This window comes from Acipenser ruthenus, chromosome 50, assembly GCF_902713425.1.
Source record: "Acipenser ruthenus chromosome 50, fAciRut3.2 maternal haplotype, whole genome shotgun sequence".
NCBI classification, from domain to species: Eukaryota; Metazoa; Chordata; class Actinopteri; order Acipenseriformes; family Acipenseridae; genus Acipenser; species Acipenser ruthenus.
Genome location: NC_081238.1, coordinates 5,732,509 through 5,758,194, shown reverse-complemented (window position 1 = coordinate 5,758,194; position 25,686 = coordinate 5,732,509). Strand labels below are relative to the sequence as shown.

The 25,686-nt window shown below is 41.1% G+C and overlaps 1 pseudogene; it reads right to left on the bottom strand.

Moving 5' to 3' along the window:
* Nucleotides 1–4,666, bottom strand: part of LOC131721968 (zinc finger protein 883-like) — a 76,401-nt pseudogene extending 71,735 nt beyond the window's left edge.
* Between the last annotated feature and the right edge of the window lie 21,020 nt (nt 4,667–25,686).

Sequence of the window (25,686 nt, the reverse complement as noted above, 5' to 3'; positions counted from 1 at the left end):
GAACGCTATATTTTTCAGAACCCCGCTACATACTCTTTATAGCCTTTACTTTATGTGTAAAAGCAAAGTCAGTAAAGACTAACGCTGGTGAAACTGAGCCCTGGGATCAAAATCTGCCCTCAGAGTTCTCTTGTAATGTTTCAGGTCTATTTCCTCTAAAACACCCTACAATTATGTATTTTTCAATAGCATTACGTTTAGGGGTGTTAATCATTCAAAGTTTAAACGGTTAAACATTAGCAAAGAGTCAAATGTTTTTAATTTTGCTGAATTGTTTAAACTTTGTCACATGTGCAGTTCAAATATTAAGAAGAAGAGCGTGTCTGCAAATAACGGCTACTCAGAGTTTTCTTTTGTTGTCCATTTCCTACCTTTGTCACGTGACATCATTGTCACTGGATATTCACCTCGCAATTTCCAGCATGCTTTTGCTCTCATGACTATCAATGTTATCTTCAGGAGATCTAAATAACCGAAGCGCTGTCTGGGCACATTGTGATATAAAGGGAGACTGTGCTCTGCAGAGCTTAGTTACAGCAGCAGTACAGGAACAATGTTAAAATATATGAAAATATATCTACTGGTGCTGGATCTAGTGAGGAGGAGGTGGAGCCCAGGCAAACAACAATGCAAGTGCATGGCTGGTAGTGCAGGAAACGTGATAAAACTCGGGCTGAAAACACAATACCATGGTTGATTACTGAGACGATCGCAACTGATTCAACAAGTTCATGTGTTTTGTTGATCCAGATTTTTAGTCTTGCTGGTTTGCATTAAATCCTTGAGTGTGAGTGTGTGCTGGTACGGCAGAGCAGCGCGTTGCTAGGATACACACTTCAAGCCTTTACATTCGTCTTGGAGAAGACAAATCACAAGCAGGCCTATTGGATGCACGGTTTCTTCATTTAAAAATTAAGAAAAACACTTTTTTTTATCTATTAAATCTACCAATTACATTTTGTTTCAAAGCATGTTGTGTTTGGATTATACGGCAATACTACAGAAAAATAAGCTGAATTTAGTACAATTGTTACATTAGTCACGGTTTGAGAGATTAATTCAAACGCTTTGTTTTTGGACATAAAATGTGAGCAATACTGAAAAACCATAGTTCAGAAATTACTTCTGTTAAATACAGTATTTTAAATTATTATTACAATGTTAATCTGATGCAGACGCACAGATATTCTTTTCAGTTGTTAAATGTAAGTCGTTTGTATTTTTTGTTTTTTATATAATTGAAGTGTTCTCATTTGAATGCAAGTCATGCCTTTTTGTTTAACTATTATGCACACACTGTTTTAGTTATTAGAGCGTCTGTTAAAAAAAAAAAACAACATTTTTTATTTTAAAAAATAAAACATCAGTGCATTGATAAGCTGAGGTAAAGCACTGAAAAATCAGAAGACATACAGAAAATTTTTACAGACATATAGGCTATGCAATAATTTATAGAAAGCTATTTATTTAAAAAGATATAGCACTCTCAATGTTTTTACTTGAATGTTTAAACTATATATTTGTAGAAGTCTAAAAGTCTAAAATAAATGTAATGGAATCAAGCACCCCTAATAAAGCTACACATGTACAATAATATCCCTCTATTTAGACACTGACCATTTCTAATGTCATATACAGTACTTTAGTTCTTCTCCCCCTTGGTATAATGGAGTAGGAGTGCCAGTGTGAAAGGGGCTTATATCTGTATCTTAAGCTCACCAGTAGTGAGTCCTATCCTGAACTGGTGTGAGTGGTACAGGAAAAACAAATAGCTAGTAATGTAACCCACATGCTCCCTCCCTCCCTCTCTGCCACACTATCACGCAATCTAGAATGACAATGTCACAGCTACTGGGAGTCACTCACCTGCTAGACTGCATTCTGAATGTGACTGCCCGTCTCCCTGTCCACCTCCTTGCATGCTGTTAGGAGAGCCTTCCTCTCCAGCGCCTTGCTCTCTCACACAGATTCTCTCCAGCTCAGGGATGTTTGGTTTGAAGTCCTCGGATTCTTCCTTCCCTGGTTCCATGTGGTCAAACTCTACTTCAGGGGGCTCCTGTTTAATATGGTTAATTTCCAGCACCTCTTCTTGTTTCACAGGAAGGGGTTCTTCTGTCTGTGGGATCTCCAATTCACTGTGCTCAGCTTTAATCTCAGATACCTCTGGCTGACTGCTGTCACATTGCATCTCACAGAGCTCCTGTTTAATGGGGAGGGAAGCCAACCCAGCGACCTCCGCTCTATAGGGGACAAGTTCAGGTTCAGAGAACTCCTCTTTAATCTGGACAGATTCCATCTCCACACTGTCCATGGCAGCACACAGGATTCTGCTTAGTAGCAGCTGAAAAAGAAATGCATTTATTTAAATATAGTGCTACTAAGGCCATTCAAGGGACCGACAAAACCTGGCTGTAATAGCAGGGCTGGCTTTACTATTGAAGGGACACAGAATTTCTTGTAATACGTTTATAATCCCAGAGGATTGTATCTGTCTAATCTCAAGAATGATGGATGAAAGTTACTATAGTTCTCTTTTCGTTAAATAAGTATGTTTAGTGTTTTATAAAACATTCTCTTAAAGATTGATCAGCAAGGAGTCATTTTGTCCTCAAACCTTGGTTGTTAGGAGCTTATTGTTCCTTTTAGGAGGCTGTGTGGTCCAGTGGTTAAAGAAACAGACTTGTAACCAGGAGGTCCCCGGTTCAAATCCCAGCTCAGCCACTGACTCATTGTGTGACCCTGAGCAAGTCACTTCACCTCCTTGTGCTCCGTCTTTCAGGTAAGACATTGTTGTAAGTGACTCTGCAGCTGATGCATAGCTCACACACCGCTTTGTGATGGTGGTCCACTATGAAAGGCGCTATATAAAACTAAAGATTGTTAGTATTATTATTACTAGAATCTGTTTCTTGAAGGATCCCAGGGTGTCACTTCAACAATGTTACTGGGGAGTTGGCGCCAGACTCTCACAATTCTCTGTGTAAAAAAGTGCCTCCTATTTTCTCTTCCAAATAGTCCTTTATCTAATCTCCACACACATACATAATGTAATGAGATGTAAGAGAGTAATAAGAATTAAAAATAAATAAATCCCTAGAGAATTGTGTTTATTTATTACCTTAAAATAAGTACTACATACATAAACAGTGTGTTGCCATGGCAATTGGTGATCAAATAAATAATAAAGTAAAATAAAACAAAATAAAATCAATAAATAATAAGGTCATCGCCTTACAGTGATGGCTTTGAAGTCATAATGCATTGCAAGTGTTATTAGAGAATGCTGTGTCGCGTGTTCAAGCGCGTCACTGAGCTGCGCTGCGAGGTTTGGAGACGCGCTTCTCCACAAGCGGCGTGTGACGTCAGAAAGACAGCAGCCAAGAGCAGCCGGCGCGCGCTCCGGGTAACAGAACGAAACCCGTATTTACCCGCGAGACGCTTTCAGAACAATGAGAATCTGTCTGGAAACCCGCGAAGCTGTCAGCCCTGAAACACACAGACTGTGAATGAGAGGATGAGAAGAAAAACAAACGCGCTGACACAGACACGCCGCTTCACAAATACAACACACACACACACACAAAAACAACGCGCTCCTACCACACTACAACCCGGACCTTTCAAAATAATACAATATAACAGCGCTCTGTAGTTTATAAACACATTGTAGAGCTCCATGCAGACTCTCTCACCTCCTCTCTGCTCTCCCTCAGTGTCTGAACGGATAAAACAACCCGGACCTTTCAAAATAATACAATATAACAGCGCTCTGTAGTTTCTAAACACATTGTAGAGCTCCATGCAGACTCTCTCACCTCCTCTCTGCTCTCCCTCAGTGTCTGAACGGATAAAACAACGCGCTCCTACCACACTACAACCCGGACCTTTCAAAATAATACAATATAACAGCGCTCTGTAGTTTATAAACACATTGTAGAGCTCCATGCAGACTCTCTCACCTCCTCTCTGCTCTCCCTCAGTGTCTGAACGGATAAAACAACGCGCTCCTACCACACTACAACCCGGACCTTTCAAAATAATACAATATAACAGCGCTCTGTAGTTTATAAACACATTGTAGAGCTCCATGCAGACTCTCTCACCTCCTCTCTGCTCTCCCTCAGTGTCTGAACGGATAAAACAACGCGCTCCTACCACACTACAACCCGGACCTTTCAAAATAATACAATATAACAGCGCTCTGTAGTTTATAAACACATTGTAGAGCTCCATGCAGACTCTCTCACCTCCTCTCTGCTCTCCCTCAGTGTCTGAACGGGTCTGTCTCCCACAGGACGAGGAATATACCAATCACAAAATACAAACTGATCAGCGCGGTTTGACAATTCATCTAATATGAACCGCAAAGTGAATTGTGATACCGGGGATCTTTTAATAAAAAATGAATATGACTTTCAATTTTAACATCATAATCGAGCTGTTTGTAGCTCTATATTTTTCCCAGTGAATACAATTTGAATTCAGGTAACCCCTCCCCCATGCCGGAGTTGGTATAGTCCTTTCTCTATCAGGCGGCAGCAGCGTCGATGCAGCGAGTTTTACGCAGATACATAATCTGTGTTTCGTGTAATTATATTGATATTTCCCGTCCTCTTCTTCCGAATGAGATGTTCAAACACTAACGCGATACCCCTGATAATGTTTTTTAGAAGTATATCAGGTTCATTCAAGTTGAGCGCCGTCTTCACAAACAGATCCACAATGGCGCAGGCATGCTCGCAGTTTCATCGCTTTCTCTTCGCTAGTCTTGGAGGTTCAGTGCGTGTGAACTTGTTTTTGGTAAATACAGCACAGGGTCGCAGAAAGGTCATTCTTTACGACTAAACCTCCAGGCAGTAACCTCTGCTATTTCTACCACATGCTTTTATTTAGTTTCTCTTAAACTGTATGATTGTCTCCTATTCTTTATCCAGGACAGTATTCCTCCCTGCTGTCCAGCGGCACAGATTTAGGATCTTCCTCAGACTGCGCTGCGAACTAAACCAGGCAACAGAGCCGCGTCCACAGCAGCAGAAGAGTCATCAGCAATGAGACACGCCAAGGAGTGCGCTGCTCTGTGAGACTCGAGGGGACGCGTTATCAAAGCGCTTCCTCCAGCCTTTAATTAACTGCTATTGATTTAAAAAAGGACAAGACATCATGTTAATGTTACAACATGAAAAACTAAATTCACTGAGAGCGCTGAAGAGGGCTTGAAATACAGTGTATCACTCAGCTGTGTGGTTCTAGTTTTGTAAAATGAACAGGTGGGTTACCTCTTTAAAATAAATAGGAGTTAATTAAAGACTGGCGTAAAAGCTTTGAGGTGTCTTATTGTGATTAAAAAGCGTCCCATTCCACAAGAAAAACCTGAGAGGCGTTAGAAAACTAAAGCTCTTTGAATGAAATGCTTTTTATTATATGAATAACTACCCAGTGGAGTGACAGAGCAGGTTAATAAATTAAATGTATTGAATGAATAAAGAAATCACATCATATATGTCAGAGAGTGAGAGGTTTGTATTAAACAGTCCAGTTACAGTATTTTTAAAATGTTTTAGTAGTTTAACTGCTTATGACTGTACAGACTGGAAACAAATGTAAATATTCTCATACAGTACTCTGCATTTATATTACTGCTCCCAGCAGTACTTTCTGTAAAGCTGTATTTGGGTCTGTAGTAGTTGTCCCCGGTCTGTACCAAGTGTATTCATTCAGGAGAAGCAACACGAGTGAAGGTGAATAAGCAGCCTACAGAATGTGTGCATTGCAGAAAGCGTTTATTATTAAAACATGACGAGACATCTCTCAGGTTTTATTAATAAAACCAATATTCTCTTTGAGTGGCGTTAGCTTGTAGCCCTTCAAAGGTTTCAAACGTCAAATTTGCAATGCTTCAATGCATCCAGTAGGTGGCATCAAAACACTGTTCATCTTTTACATTGTTCAGTTTAGACTGCATTGGTTGATAATGTTCATTCCTCCTTGAAAGAGTTCAGTAAAAAGGGGCGGGCCTAGATATTTCAAACAGCATTACTGATATTTTTGTGATACAATACACACATAAAAACAATGTGCTCCACAATATAAAGCATTCTTTAATTCTTAGTTTAAATTGCTGCATAATAAAGTGAATGTACACAAACATTTGTGTTTAGTGTTTAAGTCTTCTAATAATTAGATTATTATGTTTAACCCGTTTATCATTTTAAATGATACCTTCAATATTCTACTGTGTTATTAAATGGGAAAATGTAAAACTACAGTTGATGGCTGATCGAAACAAAATCTTTGTTGTTTTGTGAAACGTAATTAACTCTCATCAAAAAAATGTAACCTAAGAATCTTCCTGTTTCTTTATCCTTTGTAAATCACCTCCTCACCCAGTTCATTGCTCTGTGTGTGTAATCTCCATGCTTGCAATGGTAATGGCTAGAGTTAAATCACCTCCTCACCCAGTTCATTGCTCTGCGTGTGTAATCTCCATGTCTGCAATGGTAATGACTAGAGTTCAATCACCTCCTCACCCAGTTCATTGCTCTGTGTGTGTAATCTCCATGCCTGCAATGGTAATGACTAGAGTTCAATCACCTCCTCACCCAGTTCATTGCTCTGTGTGTGTAATCTCCATGCCTGCAATGGTAATGACTAGAGTTCAATCACCTCCTCACCCAGTTCATTGCTCTGTGTGTGTAATCTCCATGCCTGCAATGGTAATGACTAGAGTTCAATCACCTCCTCACCCAGTTCATTGCTCTGTGTGTGTAATCTCCATGTCTGCAATGGTAATGACTAGAGTTAAATCCTAGGGGTCAGATGTAAACCCTTTTTATTTTCTTTTATTTAAAATATTTTCCGATGCTGCAGTCATTTTAATGTGCCCATCAAAACACACTTCTCCTTTTCTGTGGTCAGTCTGCTCTCCGTTCATTTCTGAGAATGAAATACATGTCTGTGGTTAGTGAGAGGAAGTGAAGGCAGGCAGGGTTTAAATTGAGCCTGAATACTGGAATGCAGCCCTGCACCCCCTGTTAAACTGACAAGAGGGGATTCTGAAAAGGAGAGATTGAGCTGAGCAGCTTCATACCAAAACATGCCCTCAATCATCTTTAGATGAGGGGTTCTGCTCTGCTCCTTAGAAAATAATTAAACAAAGATCTGTTATAAAGCTATGGTGTAATGAAAAACAATTCATGTGAAAATCTAAGGGTAACATTGAAGCAGGGTTTCACTCTAACTATTCTCCTGTTGAATGCAAACCTACAAGTGTGGTGTTCTGTGTGTCTCTGCTCTGGGGGCTCTTGCCACCCCTCCTCAAAGGCTCGGCCGCTGTAGAGCCTCACCCCTCTGAGGGAGACTCCCTGCTGGGACAATGGGGGACTACCTGGACAAACAGTCACTTCAATCCAGATCCTGAAGCTGCCCCTGCCTCGTGCATCATTGCAGGCAGCCTCCAAAAGAGATGTCACAGACTGGCTGGGCAGTGAGACATGGTTCCAGTGGCAGAGTGGGGGAGCTCACAGGTAGCTCACATTACCACTGCTCATGCTATCCCAGCTCTCTGGATTAAAAACCTCCAGTGATGCCAACCCAGCAGCTTCATGAACACCAAAATAAAAGTGTAGAAATATAAACTGAATGTTTATTTTAGTATCAGGGCCTTTGCATAATGAGGAAGTTTCAATGTCGGGATGGCCTTTGTTTAACTGTCCCTGCAAGTACTTCCCCTCTCCAATTTCAAGATGACTTGTGTCTGTCAGCACAAGCACAGCAGTGATGCTCTTTTCAGGCTCTTCTATCTGGCCCTACCCCTGTTCATTCTTTAACATGTATTATCCCTGCTGGGGATGCACATCCTCGTCTAAACCCTGATGATCTGAACCCCTCTGTTATCCAAGCAGCCCCTTGTTAACCTGTCTTGTCGTGTGCTGTGCTCTTCTGCCCTGTTGTCATTGAAATGTGGTATTCAGCCCTCAGCCTCAGGTATTTACAGTACAGTTCAGTACTGTACAATATGTATTTAAAGATAAAGCAGTATCATATATTTTACTGGGAGTCTGTTGAGCGGTGTGTGTGGTGACATCACGGACCAGGAAGTACCAGAAACAAAACAATGGATGGGCGGGTGAAGCTGAACGCTTCGGCGCTCAGCATATTTATTAAACAATAAACAAAAGATTTAAACAGACAACAAAACAATACAAACAAAAAGGCACGTTGGCCGAACAAATAAATATCGTGCTGGTGTAAACCAGAACGCTTAGCAGTTATTTGTAGGTTCAGGTTTAGGTTTTGGTTTCGGTTTTGTTTTCTCTCTCCTCGCTCTAATATACTCTTCTCCCTGCAGCACGGTTCTTATACTCTGGCATTAATATCAATGTGCAGACAAAATTTGAGAAAATGTCCCCACAAAGATAGAAAAAACAACGTCCCCACTTTGTAAAACATCTTTTTAAGAACTAAATATGCCTTCAAAATAAATAAATAAAATAATAAATAAATAAATACCAAAATATTTAGTTTGTTGTTTGACTTTCGCCCTTTGTGGAGTTTTGTGTGACTGGAGTTAGAAATAGTAAATGAAAATATAGTGAGATTCAATGAGAAGTCCCCATAAATATAGGAATGTGTGTGTGTCAGTGTGTGTGTGTGCGTGTGTGTGTGTGTGTGGGGGGGGGGTGACAGTGTGTGTGCGTGTTTGTGTGTGAGTGTGCGTGTGTGTGTGTGCGTGGCGGGGGTGTCAGTGTGTGTTTGTGTGTGCGTGTTCGTGTGTGTGTGTGTGTGGGGGGGTCAGCGTGTGTGTGTGTGTGTGTGTGTGAGAGTGTGTGTGTGTGTGTGTGTGAGAGAGTGTGTGGTGTGTGTGTGTGTGTGTGTGTGTGTGTGTGAGAGTGTGTGTGTGTGTGTGTGTGAGAGTGTGTGTGTGTGTGTGTGTGAGAGAGTGTGTGGTGTGTGTGTGTGTGTGTGTGTGTGTGTGTGAGAGTGTGTGTGTGTGTGTGTGTGTGAGAGTGTGTGTGTGTGTGTGTGTGAGAGAGTGTGTGGTGTGTGTGTGTGTGTGTGTGTGTGTGTGTGTTTTTTATTCCATTTGCCAGTACAAGTTTTTTCAACCTGTATTTAAAACATTTATAAGAAAATAAGATGAGGCCATTCAGCCCATCAGTGCTCCTCCAGTCCCTACTAGCTGGTTGATCCCAATATTTTATCAGGTCTTAAAGGATCCCAGTGATTCAGAACCAACAACATGGAAACCCATTCCATCCCCTCAGCACTGTGTGTAGAGAAGTGCTTCAATCCACTCATTTGAACAGGAAACCCATTCCATCCCCTCAGCACTGTGTGTAGAGAAGTGCTTCAATCCACTCATTTGAACAGGAAACCCATTCCATCCCCTCAGCACTGTGTGTAGAGAAGTGCTTCAATCCACTCATTTGAACAGGAAACCCATTCCATCCCCTCAGCACTGTGTGTATAGAAGTGCTTCAATCCACTCATTTGAACAGTGCTGCTTTCACCAGTTTTGATTAAAGTGTTTTTGTTTTCCAGCAGCCAGTTGGTTATCGTAATTTTAACTTCTTAAATATAATGAAGAAATTGTTAGATGCCAAGTGTAAAAATAAATATTCCCTGAAATGAGATCACGTGGCTAATGTTCTGTCAGATGACAAAAAAACAGACACATTAGAAAGAGGTTTGTGATCATTTAATAAACAGGCACAGTGGGAGGAACCTGTATGTTTACAGCTTAAAAAACTGTGAAGTTTCTACACTGAGCTCAGCTTTCTGAAAGCGTCTCCAGACAGAATGCAGGCTTGTGAACTTGCTGCTCTGATATGTAAGTATTATTGCTGGTGCTTTATTAAACATGCTGCTGATTATCCATCTGGTTTGGGGACAGTTAGAGTGAAAGATTCCGGGTTTGTAAGACTTGATTGAGTTCAAAATCTATATTTTGAGGCGGTGTCTTGTGGGAATGTCATGGAAAAAGCAAAGTGTGCAAGCCAGGTAAATGAAATATATTATATATATATATATATATATATATATATATATATATATATATATATATATATATATATACTGTAAGACAGCAGGGAGGGGGTTAAAGGAGCTTGGACACCTTTTGTTTATTAGCTTTGTTTTTGTACAGTGTTTTGTATTTTTGTATTGATGTACCTGTGTGTATACATCCTCCCGCACTAGGGCTACCATCGCTGGTACTCTAGTGGCAACCACCAACCACTGCACCTGACTGTAAATAATACAACCTGGACGTCTGAGCGGCATCCAACTGCAAACCCTCTAGGTCAATTGCAGCGCACCAGGGATTTAAAATGCAGACTAGAAAATCCTGCATATCTGTACTAACTTAATCCTGATTACAGCACACCAGGGATTTAAAATGCAGACTAGAAAATCCTGCATCGCTGTACTAACTTAATCCTGATTGCAACACAGCAGGGATTTAAAATGCAGACTAGAAAATCCTGCATCACTGTACTAACTTAATCCTGATAGCAGCACACCAGGGATTTAAAATGCAGACTAGAAAATCCTGCATCGCTGTACTAACTTAATCCTGATTGCAGCGCACCAGGGATTTAAAATGCAGACTAGAAAATCCTGCATCACTGTACTAACTTAATCCTGATTGCAGCACACCAGGGATTTAAAATGCAGACTAGAAAATCCTGCATCGCTGTACTAACTTAATCCTGATTGCAGCGCACCAGGGATTTAAAATGCAGACTAGAAAATCCTGCATCGCTGTACTAACTTAATCCTGATTGCAGCACACCAGGGATTTAAAATGCAGACTAGAAAATCCTGCATCGCTGTACTAACTTAATTCTGATTGCAGCGCACCAGGGATTTAAAATGCAGACTAGAAAATCCTGCATCGCTGTACTAACTTAATCCTGATTGCAGCATCCCAAACAGATCACCCCGGGAATTGGTTTAACTGATTGGAACAAGTTAGACCGATAATGAGGACTGACCTGCAGCTTCGACCAAAAGTGTTGCATCACCCTATAGAATTAACACATTGTGCTTCATAAAGTCAAATGAAACCTGTTAAATAATTTTACGTTAATATATTAAATTACATACCACTTTGTAGCTTTCCTTATACTTAACAAAAAACTGACACATTGAAAAATGTGACATTTCGAAATCTAACATGAAACACTGTACTAGTGTTATAGACTTCCAGTAGCCTTCTGCGATATCATTTTGTAGTTTCTTTGACTACAAGAAGTTGAATAAAATATCTAAATTCTGTTCATATAGTTTGTCTTTAATGATCTCAATCCTAAAAGTATAGCTGCACAAACTCATGTGATATGTGGAACTCATTGTCAGATAAATATGTAAATGGATCCCTGTACAAAAAGAAAGATGCCTTTTTATTACATCAAACATACTGAAGTAAGTATAAATGTCACGTCTTTATGGAGCACATTTCAAACTGGCGGATCAGACTGTGCTTGCAGTTAAGCTGCCGACACTGCATGCTGCATAGATACAGAACAGTTTAATTGAGCATATGAACTGAAATTGTATTGTGTTAAACTGAAAACGGTATCAAAAGGTACATAAATAAAAAGTCTATTTAAAATGTAGGACATATATATATAAAGTGTAGAAAACCAAGTCAATACAGGTGAATCAAATGTATGGAACATGCATGACACAGCATGGTAAAGGACAGGGAAGCATGCTAAAGAACAAAAACATGTGTGCAAGGACATGACACAGCACAGTAAAGGACAGGGAAGCATTCTAAAAATTAAAAACATGTGTGCAAGGACATGACACAGCATGGTAAAGGACAGAGAAGCACGCACATGCATGACACAGCATGGTAAAGGACAGGGAAGCATGCTAAAAAATAAAAACATGTATGCAAGGACATGACACAGCACGGTAAAGGACAGAGAAGCACGCACATGCATGACACAGCACGGTAAAGGACAGGGAAGCATGCACATGAATGACACAGCATGGTAAAGGACAGAGAAGCAAGCACATGCATGACACAGCACAGTAAAGGACAGGGAAGCAAGCACATGCATGACACAGCACGGTAAAGGACAGGGAAGCAAGCACATGCATGACACAGCACGGTAAAGGACAGGGAAGCATGTTAAAGAATAAAAACATGTGTGCAAGGATTTGAAGGTTGCTAAACTGATTGCCACATACAATCTATTTTAGGAGCCTGGAAACCAGTGGGCCTGTATTTCATTCATTCAATATATATATATATATATAATATAAATTTAATATAGTGGTACAGAAAGTCCTCTCACAGTAATGTATGCTGATGCTACTGGTCTGAACTGTAGCTACAGCAGCTCACTTCCTGTTACAGGAAAAGAAAAGTGTTAAACTGAGCACAGGAAGCGAGCACACGAGCGCTTGATTTATTCTGTGTTATTTCTTTCTTTACCAGCATGTTACAGCTTTAGCAACACGTGTCACATTCTATTGAAGAAATATACACTGAATTTGATATTTGCTTCACAGGCCACAAAAAAAAAAAAAAATTGGGGGAGGGGGTGTTAAACAAACATTTAGCTCTGCTGGGAGGTGAAATACAAACTTTACATTAGTAATGGCTCGTTCACATTTAGCTCTGCTGGGAGGTGAAATACAAACTTTACATTAGTAATGGCTCGTTCACATTTAGCTCTGCTAGGAGGTGAAATACAAACTTTACATTAGTAATGGCTCGTTCACATTTAGCTCTGCTAGGAGGTGAAATACAAACTTTACATTAGTAATGGCTCGTTCACATTTAGCTCTGCTAGGAGGTGAAATACAAACTTTACATTAGTAATGGCTCGTTCACATTTAGCTCTGCTGGGAGGTGAAATACAAACTTTACATTAGTAATGGCTCGTTCACATTTAGCTCTGCTGGGAGGTGAAATACAAACTTTACATTAGTAATGGCTCGTTCACATTTAGCTCTGCTAGGAGGTGAAATACAAACTTTACATTAGTAATGGCTCGTTCACATTTAGCTCTGCTGGGAGGTGAAATACAAACTTTACATTAGTAATGGCTCGTTCACATTTAGCTCTGCTAGGAGGTGAAATACAAACTTTACATTAGTAATGGCTCGTTCACATTTAGCTCTGCTAGGAGGTGAAATACAAACTTTACATTAGTAATGGCTCGTTCCCAGAAGAGGAAAGGACCGTTTTCTATGATCAAAGTATTTTTTTAAATTTCATTACTGAGTGATTGTAGGTTGGCAGTGTGTGCCCAGCCTTCTCCCTGTTACACTTATCACACCCATTATTGAACTGAATTCACAACTCAAGTCTGCTTTCTTCTCTTCACTATGAACACTGGAATCAGTATGAATACTGAACTACAGCTACAGATCTGTCAGTTTCCTAAACCCCATGCGTGTGTCCAAGTTAATGAAGGATTATTATCATGTGACATTGTCTTGCTTTGTTTTTACTCTTCCCTCACCTTTACAATCATTCACAGGGTTCTTATTGAAATGACTCAAATCTTGTGTTTGTATTATTTGGTAAGTCTGTGTTAAGGTGCTTTGACTACGAGTTCTGGAGCTGCCTGTCATATACATATTTAATATAGGCTAGATTAGAGTGTCTTTATATTATTATGTACACCAGCACCAAGTAGTGCACAGCAGTGTGTTACTAACAAAACAAGAGAAGGAAACCTGATCAAAAGTGTCCGATCACTAGATGGCGCTGGCTCTTACTTCTCCCTGTGTTAGCACATGTTACATGTATGTATGGCAGCACCTATAACTGATGAGCATGGTATAACAATGGTAAAAGCATTGGAAACAGCAACATGACTGTGGTGCTTTTATAAGGGTCTAGTCCCTGACTGTCTCTGTTGTGTTTTTCAGTGCTGACTGTAGTGAGCTGCTCCAGACAGTATGAAGGTAAGAGAACAGTTTACAATGTGAACACATTTTAAAAACAGGATTTACAATTCATGAGGGAAAAGCATGAAGCTGGTTTGAGAAATGACACTTTTCATGTTAGGTGTGTGTGTTGAAAATAGGCTGTGGCAATGCAGTCACAAAGTGAAGTGAAAGATTCTCATCCTGCTTCCTGATCATCTGTAAAATAAACACATTCTTGAAATCAGCTTTCATTTTCTTCTGACCAATATAACAATGTAACTTAGTTAAATAAAACAATGAATGACTCCATCAAACACCATTACAGTGCCATACTGTGCTCCACCTAGAGGCTATGTGTGGTATTGCTGGAATGCTTTGATAAGAATATTACATTGGCTGACTGCTGACCAATTCAACTTCATAAGTGCTTCTTGATGAATACATCAATTTGAAACAACACAGTAATGAATGTAACTCAGTTTAAATGAGTGAGAACAAGTGTTAGGGTTTCCAGTGACCAGACTGGCAGTGATTTTCTCATGTTCTTTTGTAGAAGAGCTTGTATTGTTTCTAGTCTCTTAGACTTCAGTTTGGAACATGCAGCTATTTCAAAGACATCACGACAGATAATGTTTCTGCTGCTTCCTGTACTTCATGTGTTGTGGTTGAACTCACATTAATGTAAAAAACAGGGGAGGAGCCAAACATCCCATCACAATAAAAGAGGGACCTGTGATAATGCCAGAAAAGGTAATAAGAAGATGGGTTAAAAGTTAGTATTCATTTGTTCTCCAATTCAGTCAGAAATGACAGAAATGCACATTGAAATCCGGATGGACCGTGGTCTGTCATATTAGATATTTAAAAATGACAGTGAGGACACTCCAGTGCTCCAGACTGCTGGCCGCAGTATAATTGGTGACAGCTACACAATCACTGCAGCTGCTGTATCTGACCAGGGCCAGTACTGCTGTCGAGGACAAAGAGGAGATCAACCACTCTACTCACAGCTCAGTGATAAAGTGACAGTAACTGTGTCTGGTGAGTTTATTAACACAGCTGAATACAGAGCAATGCCCTCAATACAAACCCCTTAAACACTGTAAGCAATATAATGTGTCTATTAATCTATACTGAGTGATAGAACACTGTTAGAGACAGAATATCTGGATGCCTTTTAAGAACAGTAATCTTCCCACTTATCTTAAACATGATTACTGAATCATTAAAAATATTTACAAAAAAAAGTTTAACAGGAGTAATCCTGCTACAGTAAACTGGATTAATTGCTGCCCGATTGGAAATTTTAACCAGAGACCTACATTATCATATTGAGAGATTCCTCATGAATTCCTTTCACTCAAAACACACAAGTACAGCCTGCAATGGATCACACTGCTGCTATTCCTACTGTATCACAAGTAGAGCCTGCAATGGGTCACACTGCTGCTATTCCTACTGCATCACAAGTAGAGCCTGCAATGGATCACACTGCTGCTATTCCTACTGTATCACAAGTAGAGCCTGCAATGGGTCACACTGCTGCTATTCCTACTGTATCACAAGTAGAGCCTGCAATGGGTCACACTGCTGCTATTCCTACTGTATCACAAGTAGAGCCTGCAATGGATCACACTGCTGCTATTCCTACTGTATCACAAGTAGAGCCTGCAATGGGTCACACTGCTGCTATTCCTACTGTATCACAAGTAGAGCCTGCAATGGGTCACACTGCTGCTATTCCTACTGTATCACAAGTAGAGCCTGCAATGGGTCACACTGCTGCTATTCCTACTGTATCACAAGTAGAGCCTGCAATGGGTCACACTGCTGCTATTCCTACTGTATCACAAGTAGAGCCTGCAATGGGTCACACTGCTGCTATTCCTACTGTATCACAAGTAGAGCCTGCAATGGGTCACACTGCTGCCATTCCTACTGTATCACAAGTAGAGCCTGCAATGGGTCACACTGCTGCTATTCCTACTGTATCACAAGTAGAGCCTGCAATGGGTCACACTGCTGCTATTCCTACTGTATCACAAGTAGAGCCTGCAATGGGTCACACTGCTGCTATTCCTACTGTATCACAAGTAGAGCCTGCAATGGGTCACACTGCTGCCATTCCTACTGTATCACAAGTAGAGCCTGCAATGGGTCACACTGCTGCTATTCCTACTGTATCACAAGTAGAGCCTGCAATGGATCACACTGCTGCTATTCCTACTGTATCACAAGTAGAGCCTGCAATGGGTCACACTGCTGCTATTCCTACTGTATCACAAGTAGAGCCTGCAATGGGTCACACTGCTGCTATTCCTACTGTATCACAAGTAGAGCCTGCAATGGGTCACACTGCTGCTATTCCTACTGTATCACAAGTAGAGCCTGCAATGGGTCACACTGCTGCCATTCCTACTGTATCACAAGTAGAGCCTGCAATGGGTCACACTGCTGCTATTCCTAGTGTATCACAAGTAGAGCCTGCAATGGGTCACACTGCTGCTATTCCTACTGTATCACAAGTAGAGCCTGCAATGGGTCACACTGCTGCTATTCCTACTGTATCACAAGTAGATCCTGCAATGGGTCACACTGCTGCTATTCCTACTGTATCACAAGTAGAGCCTGCAATGGGTCACACTGCTGCTATTCCTACTGTATCACAAGTAGAGCCTGCAATGGGTCACACTGCTGCTATTCCTACTGTATCACAAGCAGAGCCTGCAATGGGTCACACTGCTGCTATTCCTACTGTATCACAAGTAGAGCCTGCAATGGGTCACACTGCTGCTATTCCTTCTGTATCACAAGCAGAGCCTGCAATGGGTCACACTGCTGCTATTCCTGCTGTATCACAAGTAGAGCCTGCAATGGGTCACACTGCTGCTATTCCTACTGTATCACAAGTAGAGCTGCAATGGGTCACACTGCTGCTATTCCTACTGTATCACTGCAGAGATGCTGCTGGGGGGCTGGAATCTCTCTCCTAACTAATTGTAGGGGAATGTGTCCTAATCCTTTCCTGTTCTCTTTTTCAGAGGGTCATCCTCAGGCTGTCCTGACCCTGCAGCCTGCCTGGTCACAGATATTCACAGGAGAGACAGTCATCCTGAGCTGTGAGGTGGAGGGGGGCTCTGCTGACTGGAGGTTTAAACAGTACAGAGATGGACATGAAGAGGAAAGGTGCAGTGATCAATACAGGAGTAGATATGGGGACAGCTGCCCTATCAGTTACTCTCAGCATTACCACAGTGGAGTGTACTGGTGTGAGTCTGCATCAGGACAGGAGCGCAGTAATGCTGTCAACCTAACTGTGTCATGTAAGTAAAATTCTAGATAACATTCAGACCCTGTTGAATAATCCTGCACTCGGATTGGCTGAGAGGGTATTGTAAGCTACTGACGGCTTGCTGATTTGCGTAAAGCTGTCTCTGGTCTCTGAATTGTTGCTGCTCACATTGCTGTTTTCAAGTAGCAGCTGTGTAAGAGCAGTATCGCAGCGTGGTGGTTCTGCACTGGAATAACCTCGCGAGTGTGTTTGCTGCTCCACCTTTAGAAACCCGGTTAATGGAGCAACAATGTCAGTGGAAGTGAGAGGTCAAAACAAGACACCAGGGGTCTGGAATACGTTTAAAACAATAACTTTATATAAAAATGAATAAGAAAACATTGGCAGGGAGGAATTAAACCACCTCCCTGCCAAACCAAACCAGACAATACTAAATAGCGGACGGCTTTCACAAGCCCGCAGATGAACAAACACTATAAATATTTACAAAACAAACCAATGACAAACACCAAAAATATTAACAATGCAGCGCATGTATATCCAGGGGCGGGGCTCCCGTCACAGCGTCATCAGGAGGAGAACGGCACATTTCTATACAATCGATTCAACCATTTCATCACTTAATATATACAAGATAACAGCCTAATAATCATGAACAACAGGATCTCCCAGATACTGTAACTCTCTTAACTAGGGATTTCAACATGGAAACAGAGCGCTGGGGCACATTCTGCATGAGAGTTTTTAATTTGCATGGCCGACAGTCAATTTGACAATAATCACTGAGCGTGCATTCTCATGAGCTGTCTGTCAGAGACGAGCTGCTAACAACGGCTCTGCCAGACCACATTTAAATCAACAATAATACATGAAATCACCTGTGCTACATAACCCAAACAATACCTTTTAAACCATAACACAATAACAGAGAAAATAATACAAAATAAACCAAAATACACACAAGGGAGGGGTGTACCTCATCACAAGCTCATAATAGGGAACAATGTGTGATAAAAGAAAGCATTACAAACATGTATGTAAAACTGCAGACTCCTCAATCCTGACCCGTCTCTCAGCCCTGCTGATCTGAACTCTTTCTGTCTTTTCAGATCAATGGGTGATCCTGCAGACTCCTCAATCCTGATCCGTCTCTCAGCCCTGCTGATCTGAACTCTTTCTGTCTTTTCAGATCAATGGGTTATCCTGCAGACTCCCCCCCAGCCTGTGTTTGAGGGAGACTCTCTGACTCTGAGGTGTCATGTCTCGAGTTATACAGCTATCAGGGCTGCATTTTATAAAGATAATAACCAGTTACAGTACAGGGCTGACACAGCGTGGAGTGTGGATCATGTTTCAGAGAGAGATGAGGGGTCCTACAGGTGCAGAGTATGGTGGTGGAACACCGTTTCCTGGGCTGAATCTTGGAGTGAATCTGCAGAGGTGTGGGTGTCAGTGAGAGGTAGGTTCATTCTAACAGAGAGAGTCCTCACCCCCTTCTCTGTCTGTAATATCTCACAGATACATTCACACTGGAGTCTATTCCAGCTGTGTTAATGTTCTCAACACAACGCAGGTGCTAAAGTAACAGGTCCTAGCAAAGTTTTCTGATATGAAAGCTCTTCCTGGTCTGAGTAACTCTCATACTCTGAGTAGTGTAGAAGCTGTAATAATGCAGAAAGAGAGCCTAGAGCAGTGGTGCTCAAACTGGGAGGCACGCCCCCCTGGTGGGCCGTGGACAGTCACTAAGGAGGGTGTGACTATGACTAAAGGAGCAGTTCTGTAAATAAAAAAATCTAAATACATAAATGTTAACAAACACATTCTTAAAAGTCGGAGTGTAAGCGCAGCTCTGCAACATACAATGCCAAATCAAACACGTCAATGGGCGTGCAGGGCTTGCATGTTGAAAGAGCTACGCACACCGGACGCGAGCAAAAATAATGAAAACTATTGATTTAAACTGAGTAATGCACAACGCAAGCGAAGCAAGCGGCATGAATGAAGCGAGCAAATCTAGAAATACATCTGTTTCATTTGTATTCTGCTACGCGCTGTTTGCGTCGCAATGGACCAATCAGAAATGAGGTCAAAGGTAGTGGCTGTCAGACTGTCAGTGTCTCGCTCACGCAGACATTACCACATAAATAAATAAAAAAATCGACATCAATGAGAATTTAATTATTAAAGCCACACACTGGTTTCGTATTTCTGTAAAATGATGCTTCTTTATTATTATTGCTCAACATTATTAAAACAATCACATTAACTCTTTCACAAGCCGGTGCTATTCCCTAAACTGTTTCCTTTTTTAGTGTGTGGTGTTCCCTGCTCTTCTGTGTTTATTTTATTTCGTCTCTACAAAAGGAGACAGTCTTTTCTTTTCATGACTGGCTGCATTGTTTTGTACTCGTGCTGTATTCGTGTTGTTCGCTTCGCTCCCGATGTTCGTACTGTATTTTGTGAAAGCCTCAGATTTAATTGCTGAACGATAACGTTTTTCAGATGTATCTGTGAAGTAACTGTTGAATCGACAAGTTTAAACAAAACAAACAAAAAAGAGTCAAGTTACATGTATTTTTCACAGATTTATTTGTTAGAAATGTTAGCTAAATGTTGACTTGCCAAGTGTAAACAAAATAGGCTCTTTAAATTCACTGATGTATTTGTTAGAAACCCAGGTTTAACATGTCAAAATGTTCACTCGAAGTGTAAAAAAAAAAAAAAAAAAAAAAATTCTAGACTGATTTTAAATGTTAAATTTGTGATACGACTTTTTTTTGGTTAAGGAAAAAATACGCAATTTACACGAAATCGGGGGAAAAAAACTGTTAAAATATAAAGTCTAACGTTTTAATATGGCGGGGGCGGCATTTAAAAACTTTGCGCAGCGCTGGTCTCGAGGCTTTGTGAGGGTTTCCAGTGACCAGACAGGCAGTGATTTTCTCATGTTCTTTTGTAGAAGAGCTTGTATTGTTTCTAGTCTCTTAGACTTCAGTTTGGAACATGCAGATATTTCAAACACCACAGATAATGTTTCTGCTGCTTCCTGTACTTCATGTGTTGTGGTTAAAACTCACATTAATGTAAAAAATAACAGGGGAGGAGCCAAACATGCCCCTGCCCCCTCTCTTTCTCCCTGCATTTGTACCACAAACACACTGAGAGAGTTCCTCTATTTACACTGCTCCTCCACCCTTCTCTCCTTCTCATCGGTGTCAGGGCTGTCTGCCTCTCCATTCCATTCCTGTCACCTTCACACACTGAGAGGATTCCTCAATCTACACTCAACTGTTCCTGCCTTCTCATCAGTGAGACTGAGTACCCCCTCTCTGTCTGCCTCTATCCTTTCACAAGCACACACTGGGAAGGTATTCATGTCCCTCTGGGATACACATGCACATGTAAAGTAGCTACATCATAACAAGCGGTTTTAAAAGCACAAGTACAGTTATTTGGCTGATTATTTACTGTGTTTTAATTAATTTCATTTTAAAAAGCAAATTCCTGTTTATCATTAAAGGCCTCTTTCTCTCTCTGTTTCCTTAGAGCTGTTCAGCACACCCATTCTGACAGTGCTACCTGGTGCCTCAGTGTGGGAGGGAGAGGCTGTGACTCTGCAGTGTGGGGCTCACATAAATAAACAGGGCACACAGCTGCAGTACTGCTATAGCAAAGACAATGGGACTGTGAGAGGAGCGGGATCACAGGATCAGCACTCAATCCCAGCGGCAGGGCTGAGAGACACAGGGAGATACCAGTGTGAGGTGGAGGCAGCAGGGACGGGGCTGAAGAAAAGGAGTGCTTCTGTGTCACTGACTATGAGAGGTGAGTTCAGTCTTCTCTTTAAGAGATCTTAATGGACTTCAGTGTTCCCCGCTGTAAATAAGCACAAGAAAAATGTATTTTCTTACTCCTGTTTGCAATAGGGTGGCCATCCGGCTCCAGATTTACCAGACGCTTTGAGACAGAACTAAGTGGCTGCAAAATATAAATACATAATAATAATAATATTAATACATTAGCATTGTATTCATGCTTATTCTAATTATACACTTGTTTGATGCACGTGGTAATTAAGCACCATTACTCACTTTAGCAAAGGTGGAATGGTTCATTTACACATTAATCGCTTTCAGTTGAGGGACATGTTTGAAATCCCGTTCTTTCTCAAAGTGTCCGGTAAATCTGGAGCCAGGTGGACACCCTAGTTTGCAACCGCTTGCAATTATGAGATGGGCCTCCATTATGAAAACTCGTTATCCTAATCTCAGCTTCAGTCTCATTTCTTTCTGATTCTCTTTTGTACCTGTTTGTCAGCTGCTGTAAATATTCCTGTCTGTTTTGCACTTGTAGTGATTGTGGAGCGTGGCTGACAGTGTGGAAATGACAAAAGAACAATACGATTCGAAAATAAATCAAAGCAAAGTTTTATTAAACAATTCCAGGAAAAGTGAACAAACAAAACAAAATCCTGCCTCGCTTGTGCGCCCTCTTGCAATTACACATTATATTTCATAAATCATTTGTAATATTATTACAAAAGCAAAAGAGAAAGAAAGCTGACTCGATATCAAAATCGTTGTTTTCCTACCGTCAAACAGCGAAGGAATTTTTCGAATCCGTCATTTCACCGCTGAGATATCCCATTCGCAATGTGTCTAGTACCCCCATGCATTCAAAACAAAAGCAATCGACTAGCTTGCGTTTTGCTGCTCTGGTCTTACAACCTTGATGACTGTAAAGTCTCCCTGATCACGTTGTAGGGGAGGTCACAAGCTCTCCATTCATACCTTTACTTTGTTTGTAACCCAATCCATCACAGAGTAATCGATGTGCAAACAAACACGCCCACCTCTTGAATGAGATAAGGGGGAAAAAAAAGCCTTTCAAAGGCAAATGCATCTGGCAATGGCTAGCATGTGAGGTGCCAGAAGATAACATCCCTTTTAGAACTTAGTATATCAATTGACATAAAGATTTACACAATGTTTATTTTTGGAGAGGTTTGGGGACTCCTTTGTTGACCTTGTTCCCTTGAGGTTTAACTATTCAGCTAATTAACAACTATCAACGATTAAATAAAACACCTGTGTTCTCAGTGGTTTGTTAATTGTATCTTATTATATAATTAACACAGGTAAGTATCTTTCTAATGTGGTGATGACCTCTAGTGGTTCACTACCGTAATTGCACCCCATTGGAGTCCCCAGACATCAACACCGACATAAATCATGGGAAAACGATCCTTCTAATACAGACTGATATACAGACATGCTCAAATGTGTTGGTACCCTTACAGCTCATTGAAATAATGCTTCATTCCTCCTGAAAAGTGATGAAATTAAAAGCTATTTTATCATGTATACTTGCATGCCTTTGGTAGGTAATAAAGCAAAGAAGCTGTGAAAAGAGATGAATTATTGTTTATTCTACAAAGATATTCTAAAATTGCCTGGACACGTTTGTTGGTACCCCTTAGAAAAGATAATAAATAATTGGATTATAGTGATATTTCAAACTAATTAGTTTCTTTAATTAGTATCACACATGTCTCCAATCTTGTAATCAGTCATTCAGACTATTTAAATGGAGAAAAGTAGTCACTGTGCTGTTTGGTATCACTGTGTGCACCACACTGAACATGGACCAGAGAAAGCAAAGGAGAGAGTTGTCTGAGGAGATCAGAAAGAAAATAATAGACAAGCATGGTAAAGGTAAAGGCTACAAGACCATCTCCAAGCAGCTTGATGTTCCTGTGACAACAGTTGCGAATATTATTAAGAAGTTTAAGGTCCATGGAACTGTAGCCAACCTCCCTGGGCGCGGCCGCAAGAGGAAAATCGACCCCAGATTGAACAGAACGATAGTGCGAATGGTAGAAAAAGAACCAAGGATAACTGCCAAAGAGATACAAGCTGAACTCCAAGGTGAAGGTACGTCAGTTTCTGATCGCACCATCCGTCGCTTTTTGAGCGAAAGTGGGCTCCATGGAAGAAGACCCAGGATGACTCCACTTTTGAAAGAAAAACATAAAAAAGCCAGACTGGAATTTGCTAAAATGCATATTGACAAGCCACAATCCTTCTGGGAGAATGTCCTTTGGACAGATGAGTCAAAACTGGAGCTTTTTGGCAAGTCACATCAGCTCTACGTTCACAGATGAAAAAATGAAGCTTTCAAAGAAAAGACCACCATACCTACAGTGAAACATGGAGGAGGCTCGGTTATGTTTTGGGGCTGCTTTGCTGCGCCTGGCACAGGGTGCCTTGAATCTGTGCAGGGCACAATGAAATCTCAAGACTATCAAGGCATTCTGGAGCGAAACGTACTGCCCAGTGTCAGAAAGCTCTGTCTCAGTCGCAGGTCATGGGTCCTCCAACAGGATAATGACCCAAAACACACAGCTAAAAGCACCCAAGAATGGATAAGAACAAAACATTGGACTATTCTGAAGTGGCCTTCTGTGAGTCCTGATCTGAATCCTATCGAACATCTATGGAAAGAGCTGAAACTTGCAGTCTGGAGAAGGCACCCATCAAACCTGAGACAGCTGGAGCAGTTTGCTCAGGAAGAGTGGGCCAAACTACCTGTTAACAGGTGCAGAAGTCTCATTGAGAGCTACAGAAAACGTTTGATTGCAGTGATTGCCTCTAAAGGTTGTGCAACAAAATATTACGTTAGCGGTCCCATCATTTTTGTCCATGCCATTTTCATTTGTTTTCTTATTTACAATATTATGTTGAATAAAAAATCAAAAGCAAAGTCTGATTTCTATTAAATATGGAATAAACAATGGTGGATGTCAATTACTTTTGTCAGTTTCAAGTTATTTCAGAGAAAATTGTGCATTCTTCGTTTTTTGTGGAGGGGTACCAACAAATTTGAGCACGTCTGTACTACCCATGTATACTCTCCCACACTATGTGATGTTATATAGAACACTGTGACAAAGCATATCTATTTACAGTAAATGTTGTCCATTTTAAAAATAATAATCTCGTTGCTCATTTTTCAATACCAAGAAAAAAAAAAATGTATTTAATGATTTGAGAGTGGGACTTAAACTCATGAATAACACTGTTGTAAGTGAGGACTCAACTCATTATGCTTCATAGCTGTGTTTGAATGACTTGCAGATTATCAGTGCAGATATATCTAAGGGTTTAGAACCTAGGGAGGGGAGGGGGCAGGATGCTGTGGGATGTTTCAATGGCCTGTTTATAGCTTGTTCCTGTCTTGACTGAAACATTTGGTGTTACCTTTACAAGCAAAACGATAAAGAGCCTCTATACTCCAGCACTGCCTCTGTCTCTCTAAGGAGCCTCTATACTCCAGCACTGCCTCTGTCTCTCTAAGGAGCCTCTATACTCCAGCACTGCCTCTCTGTCTCTCTAAGGAACAGGGGGCTCTTTGGGAATCCCACTCTATGCAAGATGCTGGTTCTGATTGATTTGAATATCTTGGTCAGACAGCTTCACAATCACTAACCTGTGTTCATGTCATCTTTTCGTAGCTCTGTTCTCCAGGGTGACTCTGACAGCATCTCCAGGAGCCACAGTGAAGGAGGGAGAGGCTCTTAACCTGACCTGTGAGGCAGCAGTGAACAAAACCCCCCGCCCTGAACTCCACTACACCATTGTGAGAGACGGGGAGCCTGTGACTAACAGCACTGACTCTGCACTGTACAGCATAGCCAGCACTGAGAAGAGCCACACTGGGAGCTACACGTGTGCTGTGGAGTCACAGGGAGTGAAGAAGAGCAGCCAGGAGCTACACATTGAACTGCAAAGTAAGAACACAATCTATGTACAGGGATAGCACTGACAAAGAGCATAGAACTGCACTGCCATTAATTACCAGCTGTCACATTATATAAAATAGTGAACTGTGAGTGTTTCTGATCTGTTATTCTATTCAGTGTTGTAGTGTGTGTGCAGGGGCTGCCTGGTTAATATTAAACTTACAAGAAATTAAAGCATTGATTTGATCAACCTGCTGCCTGTCTTGATAAGATACAGTTGGATTTTAGGAGCTGTGGAATCACCCTATATTGCATCAGCTATGGCATTCTTTGGTTCTGTAACATTGTATTAATCCAAGCTGTGTCTTATTGTGAAAGGGTGAGGTTTATCAAACCAACCCCAGTCCTTAGAGTGGCAGAGTGGCTGCTTCTTCATTGCAGCTCTTGAAGCAGCATGATCAGGAGTAACTCATGTACATAGTTCCAGTCCCATTGTGCAGAATCAGCCCTGTCAGTCAAGGTGTATGGAGCTCAATAGCACACACTGATCCTGTACCTTCCTCCCCCAGCGTCCTGGAACAGCGCTGCTGCTGCTGCTGGCTTCAGTGTCGGCTTCTTTGTGATTCTTCTCATTGTGTTCACTCTGCTTCTCCTCTATCACAAGATCAGAGGTGAGACTCCAGTGTTTTATTACATGTTTCACTTGTCCTGTCACAGCACACTGGCTTCTTCCTTCTTTCTCTAGTGAAAAATAACT